Source organism: Pteropus medius, unplaced genomic scaffold (assembly GCF_902729225.1).
Source record: "Pteropus medius unplaced genomic scaffold, Ma_sr-lr_union100, whole genome shotgun sequence".
Classification (NCBI taxonomy): Eukaryota; Metazoa; Chordata; class Mammalia; order Chiroptera; family Pteropodidae; genus Pteropus; species Pteropus medius.
The window spans coordinates 8,441,328-8,450,109 of record NW_024350325.1 but is presented as its reverse complement, the minus strand read 5'-3'; the positions used below and the strand labels follow the sequence as shown (position 1 = coordinate 8,450,109).

General features: G+C 35.9%; 1 pseudogene; it reads left to right on the top strand.

Moving 5' to 3' along the window:
• Positions 1-7,556: 7,556 nt before the first annotated feature.
• On the top strand, positions 7,557-8,212 carry LOC120583793 (B-cell receptor-associated protein 29-like; annotated as a pseudogene).
• The last annotated feature ends 570 nt before the right edge of the window (positions 8,213-8,782 follow it).

Below are 8,782 nucleotides of genomic sequence, written 5' to 3'. Positions count from 1 at the left end.
TTTGCTTAGCCTGATTATCTCAAGATCCATCTCTATTGTTACAAATGGCAATATTTCATCTCTTCTTATGGCTGAGTAAAATTTCATTGTATATATGTATCACGGCTTCTTTACCCAATCATCTATTGAGGACACTTCAGTTGCTTGCATGTCCTGGCCATTGTGAATAATGCTGCTATGAACATTGGTGTGCAAGTATCTTTTCAGATATAAGTTTTCAAGTCTTTGGGGTAAATACTCAGTAGAAGGATTGTTGGGTCATATGGTAGATCAATTCTTAGTTTTTTGAGGACTCTCCATACTGTTTCCATAGTGGCTGTATCATTTGCAGTCCCACCAGCAGTGTATGAGGGTTCCTTTCCCTCCATATCCTCTCCAACATTTGTTATTACTCGTCCTGTCAATTATAGCTATTCCAAGGCGCGAGACGATATCTCTTTGTAGTTTTGATTTGCATTTCCCTAATTGCTAGCAATGTTGAGCATCTTTTCAAATATTTGTTGGCCATTCCCCTCGAGGGAGAGGTGTCTGTTCAGGTTTTCGGCCCATTTTTTATTGGATCATTTGCTTTTTGTTGTTGTTATCGAGTTGTATGAGTTCTTTGTATATTTTGGATATTAGGCCCTTATCAGAGGCGTTGCTTGCAAATATATTTTCTGCTTCAGATGATTGACTGTTTATCTTGTTGACAGTTTCTTTTGCTGAGCAGAAGCTTTTTAGTTTGATGTAGTCCCATTCATTTATTTTAGCTTTTACTTCCCTTGCCTGGGGAAGTAAATTCATAAAATCTTCTTTAAGTCGAAGGTTTTTGAGTTTAGTTCCTATGTTTCCTTCTATGCTTTTTATTATTTCAGGTCTTATATTCAGGTCCTTAATCCATTTTGAGTTAATGTTGTTGTATGGTGACAGACAATAGTATAGTTTCATTCTTTTGCAGGTGGCTTTCCAGTTTTCCCAGCACCATTTATTGAAAAGGCTTTCCTTGCTACACTGTATGTTTTTGGCTTTTTTGTCAAAAATTATTTGCCTGTATAAATATGAGTTTATTTCTGGACTCTCGATTCTGTTTCACTGGTCTGTGTGTCTGTTTTTCTGCCAATACTATGCCGTTTTGATTACTGTCACTTTATAGTATAATTTGAAGTTAGGCAGAGTGATGCCTACAGCCTCGTTCTTTTTTCTCTGGATGGCTTTGGCAATTCAGGGTCTTTTGTGCTTCCATACAAATCTGATGATTTTTTGTTCTATTTCTTTAAAAATGCTGATGGGGTTTTGGTGGGATTTGCTTACATCTGTATAATGCTTTAGGTAATATGGTCATTTTAACTATGTTGATTCTTCCAATCCAAAAACACAGAATATCTTTCTATTTCTTTGTATCTTCTTCGATATCTTTTAATAAAGTCTTGTAGTTTTCATTATATAGGTCCTTCACGTGTTTTGTTAAATTTATTCCTAGGTATTTTATTCTTTTTGTTGCAATTGCAAAAGGAATTATTCTTTCCACTTCTTTTTATGACAATTCATTATAAGAATATAGGAATGCTATGGATTTATAAACATTGATTTTGTATCCAGAAACTTTACTGTATTTGCTTATTGTTTCTCGTAGTGTTCTTGTGGAGTCTTTAGGGTTTTCTATATAGAGAATCATGTCATCCACAAATAGTGACAGTTTGAATTCTTCATTTCCTATTTGGATGCCTCCTATATCTTTCTCTTGCCTGATTGCACTCTCTAGAACCTCCAATGTTATATTGAATAACAGTGGCAATAGTGGACAGCCTTGCCTTATTCTTGATCTTAGAGGAAAGGTTTTTAGTTTTTCACCATTAAGTATAATGTTGGCTGAGGGTTCATCAGATATGACCTTTATTATGTTAAGATACTTTCCTTCTATACTGATTTTGTTAAGTGTTTTAATCATAAATGGATGCTGTATCTTGTCGAAGGCTTTTTCTGTATCTATTGGTATGATCATATGATTCTTATTTTTTAATTTGTTTATGTGGTGTATCACATTCATCGATTTGTGTATGTTGAACCATCCCTGTACCTGTGGGATGAAGTCCACTTAGTCATGGTGTATAATCTTTTAATTATGTTGCTGGATTCGGTTTGCCAGCATCTTATTTAGGATTTTTGCATCTGTGTTCATGAGAGATATTGGTCTGTTGTTTTCTTTTTTTGTGTTATCTTTACCAGGTTTTGGTGTCAGGGTAATATTGGCCTCATTCAATGAGTTGAGAAGTATTGCCTCCTCTTTGATTTTTTGGAAGAGTTTGAGGAGAATAGGTATTAAATATTCTTTATTTGGTAGAAGTCACTGGTGAAGCCATGTGGTCCTGGACTTTTACTTTTTGGTAGGTTTTGGTAGGTTTCAATTTTCATACTGCTGATATATTTAGATTTTCCAGTTCTTCTTGATTCAGTCTAGAAAGATTGTATTTTTCTAAATACAGGTCCATTTCTTCTAGGTTATTAAATTTGGTGTTATATACTTTTTCATAGTATTCTTGTGTGATCCTTTGTATTTTTGCAGTGTCAGTCGCAATTTCCCCTCTTTCATCCCTGATTTTGTTTATTTGTGTCCTTTCTCTTTTTTCTTTAGTGAGTCTAGCCAGGGGTTTGTCAATTTTATTAACCTTCTTAAAGAACAAGCTCTTTGTTGCATTTATTTTTTCTAATTTTTTTGTTTTTCAATTTCATTTATTTCTGCTCTAATTTTGATTATTTCTTTCCTTCTGATGACATTGGGCTTCATTTGTTCTTCCTTTTCTAGTTGCTTAAGATGAAATGTTAGATTGTTTTTAGGGCTTGTTTTTGGTTTTGGAGATAAGCCTGTAATGATTTGAACTTTCCTCTTATGACTGATTTTGCCGTGTCTCAAAGGTTTTGATATGTTGTACTATCATTATCATTCATTTCTATATATCTCTTAATCTCTCTTTTTATTTCTTCTCTGATCCAGTTATTCTTCAGTAGCATGTTATTTAATCTCCATGTATTCGTGGTTCTTCCTCTTTTCCTTTTACATTTGATCTTCTGGTTCAAAGCATTATGATCAGAGAATATGGTTGGTATGATTTCAACCCTCTTCTATTTGTTGAGGCTACCTCTGTGCCCCAGAATGTGGTCAATATTTGAGATGTTCCATGTGCACTATAGAAGAATTGTATAAGCAGTTGTTTTGGAATGAAGGGCTCTGTAACTGTTAATTATGTCCAGTTGGTCTAATGTATCATTTAAGAATGTTATTTCCTATTGATTTTCTGTTTGGATGATTATTCCGTATCTGACAGTGGGTATTTAGGCCCCCAACTATGATAGTGTTTTGGTCTGTTTCTCCCTTTAGTTCTGTTAGTAATTGCTTTATATATTTTGGGGCTCCCTGATTGAGAGCATAGATATTAATAAGTGTTATGTCTTCTTGGTGCATGATTCTCTTTATCATTATGAAGTGTCCCTCAGTATCTTTCTTTACCTTTTTTATTTTGAAGTCTATTTCATCTGATATTAGTACCGCTACTCCCACTTTTCTCTGAATGCCATTTACTTGAAATAACATTTTTCACCCTTTCACTTTGAGTTTATATTTGTCTTTGGAACTGAGATGTGTATCCTGGAGGCAGCACATGGTTGGGTTTTGTTTTTTGATCCAATCTGCAACTCTGTGCCTTTTTATTGGTGAGTTCAGTCCATTTATACTTAGGGAGATTATTGAAATATGAGGTCTTCTTATAGCCATTTTATCTTTTGCTTTCTGGTAGTTCGGTGTTTCCATTGCTTCCTTGTCCTTGTGTTTCTGTTGTCTTCATTTTGGTTGGCTTTTGTGAGTTTTCCCTCTGGTCTTTCTTGTTTTATGTTATATACTTTGGTGTGTGGTTACCATTACGAATATGTAAAAGATAGTTATATAGAGAGAGTCATCCATTTTCTTCTGCATGTACCTTATCTCCATTCCCCTTTGCGAATTTATCTTTGAATCCTCCTGTTTTCAGTCATTGTTGTCCCAATTTGTCCCTATGTATGCTGAACTTTCATTACTATCCTGTTATAGCAAATCTCTTCTTATTGTTTAAGATCATAATGCCCTGTTCTTAGTAAGGGCTGCACTCCTCTGCTTCTATTTGCCTGATAGTCACCTTACTCCTAATTATTTTATTTTATTTATTTTTTGTCATTTTGTTTTAAGTGAGCTGAAGTCTTTCAGTATTTCCTGTAATGCAGGCCTCATAGTGGAGAATTCTCTCAATTTTTGTATGTCTGGAAAGGTCTTTATTTCTCTTTCATATCTAAAGGAGAGCTTAGTTGGATACATTATTCTTGGCTGGTATTTCCTTTCACTTAATAGTTTGAATATTTGATTCCACTCTTTCTTGCTTGTAAAGTTTGTGCTGAGAAGTCTGACAATATCTAATGGGTTTTTCTTTATAGGTTACCGTCTTCTTTTCCCTGGCTGTCCCAAGAATTCTTTCTTTGTTGTAGATTTTTGATCATCTTAATACAGTGTGTCTTGGTGAAGGCCTTTTTGGGTTGAGATAACTGGGTGTTCTGCTGACTTCTTGAATTCCAAGCTCTAGCTCATTTCTAAGATTTGGGAAATTTTCATCAATATTTGCCTGAAAATTCTTTCTAGTCCCTGCTCCTTTTCCCTTTGAGAATGCCCATTATTCTCATGTTTCCTCTCTTGATGGTATCAGCTAGTTCTTGTATTTCTCTTTCATTATTTTTCATTCTTCAGTTTCTTTCTTCTTCCTTCTGATTTATTTCTAGATTTCTGTCTTCGATATCACTGATCCTTTCCTCCATTTGGTCGACTCTATTTCCCAAGGTTGCTATTTCATTTTTCACCTTTTTCAGTGTGTTCTTCATCTCCAGAAGTTCTATTTGGTTCTTTTTGTAAGTTTCAATTTCCTTACTAAAGAGCTCCTTCTGCTCATCTAGTTGTTTTTTCAATTCCTGAAATTGTGGATATGAATCGTTTTGGATCTTATTGAGTTTTTTCGGAAGTACCATCCTGAATTCTCTGTCATTTAAGTCGTGTATTTTTATATCTGTAAACTTATTTTCTGGAGATTCTTCTCTTTCTTTCTGAGATGGCTTGTCACTTTGGTTGTTCATGGTGTTTAACGAACTATTTCTCTGCCTGGGCATTAATGGAAATGTATTCTGCTTTTCCAGAAAGAAGATTTATTATATAAAGGTCTCTCTTTAGTCTTTTGCAAAGAAGGCCCTTTTCTTTTGGTTTGCAGTAGATAGTGTCTAAGCCTCTTCGATCCTTGCTTTGTATAAAGCCGTAATTATGCCTTTTTTTCCCCTTATAGATGTTTGATCACACTCACTACCCTCAGTCTCAGTCATTGTCAGTGTTAGCAACATTTTCAGTCGTGTTTGCTCAGATTCTCCTGAGGCTCCGTGGTGTTCGGTCTTGGAGGATAGTGGGGGAGTGGCTCTCTGGGTTGGTGGGTGGGAGCTGTGGCTAAGCCTCAGTTTGCAACTGCAGCTGCTAATAATCAACTGTTGTTTCTTTGCTGTCCCTGCTTCTCTGCTTTCTTCCCTGATGACTGGGCCCTGCCGTCGGCGGTGTGGAGCTCACTGCTTTTCCAGGCTGTGCTGTTCTGGGAACTCGTTGCACCTTCTCTCTTCCTTCATCCTTTTATAGGAAGCTCCAGCATCTGCGAGAGGCAGTTTCTTTGTTTCTCCCGGCCCGCCACCCAACACCCAGGGTTCTAACCTGTGGTAGCTCTTATGTGCAGATACCATGCTCAGACATGCTGGTGTGCAGTTTGTGTGTTTTTAGTTGAGTTTTGGATGTTCAGCTTATTGTTATTTCAAGGGGAGAGATCTGGGGACATCTCTCACTTCGCTATATTTCTCCAAACTTCCCATAACTTCTTTAGCCATTGTCTATTGATGGGCATTTAGGTTGCTTCCATGTATTTGCTGCTGTGAACATAGGGATGCATAGATCTTTGTGACCTAGTTTCTTTTGTTTTCTTTGGATAAATACTCAGAAGTGCAATTGCTGAGTCAAAAGTTAGTTCTATTTTTAATTTTTTGAGGTAATTCCAAACTGTTTTCCATAGTTGCCATACTCACTTGCAATTCCACCAACAGTGTACAAAGATTACCTTTTTCCATATCTTCTCCAAAACTTATTTTTTGATTTATTGATGATAGCCATTTTGGCAGGCATGAGGTGATATCTCATTGTGGTTTTAATTTCAGGCATCGATATTTTCTAAAAGTTCATCAGGTAAATCCAAGTTGAGAATCACTGCTTGAATATACAAGCAAGTACCAGGCTTAGAATACAGAATTCTGGGTTATTATGGGTTGAATCGTGTCCCCCAAAAGTCATAGGTTGAGATTCTAACCCCCAGTATTTCAGAACATGACTTTGTTTTGCGATAGGCTCTATACAGAGGAAATGAAGTTAAAACGAGATCATTAGAGTGGGCCTTAATCTAATATGACTGATGTCCCAATAAAAAGTAGATATTTGGAGACAGACATGCACACAGAGAAAATACAGTGTCAACATGAAGACAGCCATCTAAAAGCTAGGAAGAAGCCTTTTGGGTCACAATTCTCTTGCTCAGGCCCGCTTCCACGACTGGAAGTGTACTTTCCTTTCTAATAAAGCTTTTCTTTTCTCTTGCAAAATAAACAAACAAACAAACAAATAAATAAATATAAATAAGATAAAAACTAAAACAAAAGGCCTGAACTAAATTCTTTCCTCACATCCCTTAGGAGAAACCAATCCCACAAACACCTTATTTCAGACTTCTAGCCTCCAGAATTGTGAGACAATAAATTTCTGTTTAAGTCACCCAGTTTTTTTTCTTTCTCCTACTCCCCCCATTCCACTGTCAGGGCTCCAAAGCCTTCCTTCCTTCCTTAACATGGTCTCAGCTTCACCCTCATAGCAGGAGCCAATGTAGGGGAACAAGAGAAATAACAAGTGCAAGTGGGCATCTGGGGAACTCATTTATGTATGGATCAGGAGAAAACTTGTCGTTCATGAACCCCACTGGTATTCTAATCACATTTCAAAGAAACAAAATTATAAATGATGGCTCCATATTAGAATGAATACTCCTGTTTCACTATTAGACCGGTGCTTATGAGCTGGCTAGGAACCTAATTACCCTTTAGAATGTTGCTTGTATGAAAACATTGCGTTTATAAGTTCCCAGTGAGCAATGTATAAACAAGACTTTCAGACACAAGCTCTTCTAATTTGAGGAGTACCAGAGTGATGAAAATCTATATGCAGTTATTTATTAGCAGAAACTTCAAAATATATATTATATACAATAAGAATGACTGTTTAGTAAAGAATTCAAAGCAAAGGGAAAATAACATTAGTTGGGAAAAACAAGAAGAGCCATAGGTCATTTCCAGTTCTAAAATGCAAGCCTAGTTGGTGGCCACAGAACAGGGCAGAAGCCAGGCCAGTCGCAGGCTGGGTGTGAAGAGAACAAATGACATTCCAACAGGCGGTAGCTGCGATCTTTCTTTATGCTGGAATATGACACTTTCTAATCTTCTGTCTACCTTTATTCCTCCTCAGAGATGGCAGAAGATTTTTTAATTTAATGTCTGGGGTAAAATTGCAACTTTCTGGAACAAGGCTTTCCTTACTATGACAGTCCTACTGATTATCCTGTTTCTAGATGCTGTGAGAGAAGCAAGGAAATATTTCTCTCCTCTCGCCACTGAAATGAGCTGGTGCCCATGAACATGCACAGATGAAACTTTTTCAGTCTCAAAGAAATCTTTATATTTCTGCATTTTCGAAATTTATTTATTTATTTTTGGCTGGTGTTGAGATGTCTGGTTACCCTTATTACTCAGCTGACAAAAACTGTCAAACAAGGGTGTACTTAAAACTCAAGCAGAAAATACTAACAAGGCTGCCAAACAACTCATGAAAGAGAATGAAAAGCTAAAATGGCTCTTGGAAAGCTATAACAAGGAATAGGAGCACATTTTGGAAGCAGAAAATAAAAAACTGGAAGAAGACCAGAAAAAAATGAAAATTAAATTAAAGAAGACTTCAGATGCCCTTTCTAAGGCACAAAATGACACGATGGCAAAAAAGATGCAATCACAGAGCTATGCAAAAGGATATGACAGACTCCTAAAAGAACACTCAGAACTTCGGGATTGTTTACAGAAAGGCAACAAGAAAGGGCCGTGAACTCTGTGAAGGAAGATTGTGATACACCATGTCAAGATGATAAATTTGTTATGTTAACCTCTAGAAAATTTAAAATCCAATTCATAAAGATGTACTATGACCAGCCAATATTTTTTTAATGCCATACATGAGCTGTTATCATAATGGCATTATCACAATATTTGATAATGTTTCACATATATTGTAAAGTCTGTATTTCAACTCTTAAGTAAAATATCAGCATGTTAAACATCTTATTTAGATATGGATAGTAACACTGGTGTATGGTGGCTATTTACTAATTAAAAGAAAAATTCATCAGCCAGATTACTTCCAAAATTAGATTTTTAAGTTGCATGTAACAATTAATAGCCATAAAAGCTTTGATGATTTTCCATTAAAAAAATAACCTGTTAAATCGGATGATGATAATGATTCTGTACTTGAATATAGTATCCAATATCAGCAAATTTGTTCATAGTGAGATTAAATAAGGATAAATGATCAGCATTTGCCATTACAGTTTTAGGGAAAAGTCAGAAAGACTGCTTTGAATTCTTTACTAAAAGTCATGGGAGAACTGACACCAAG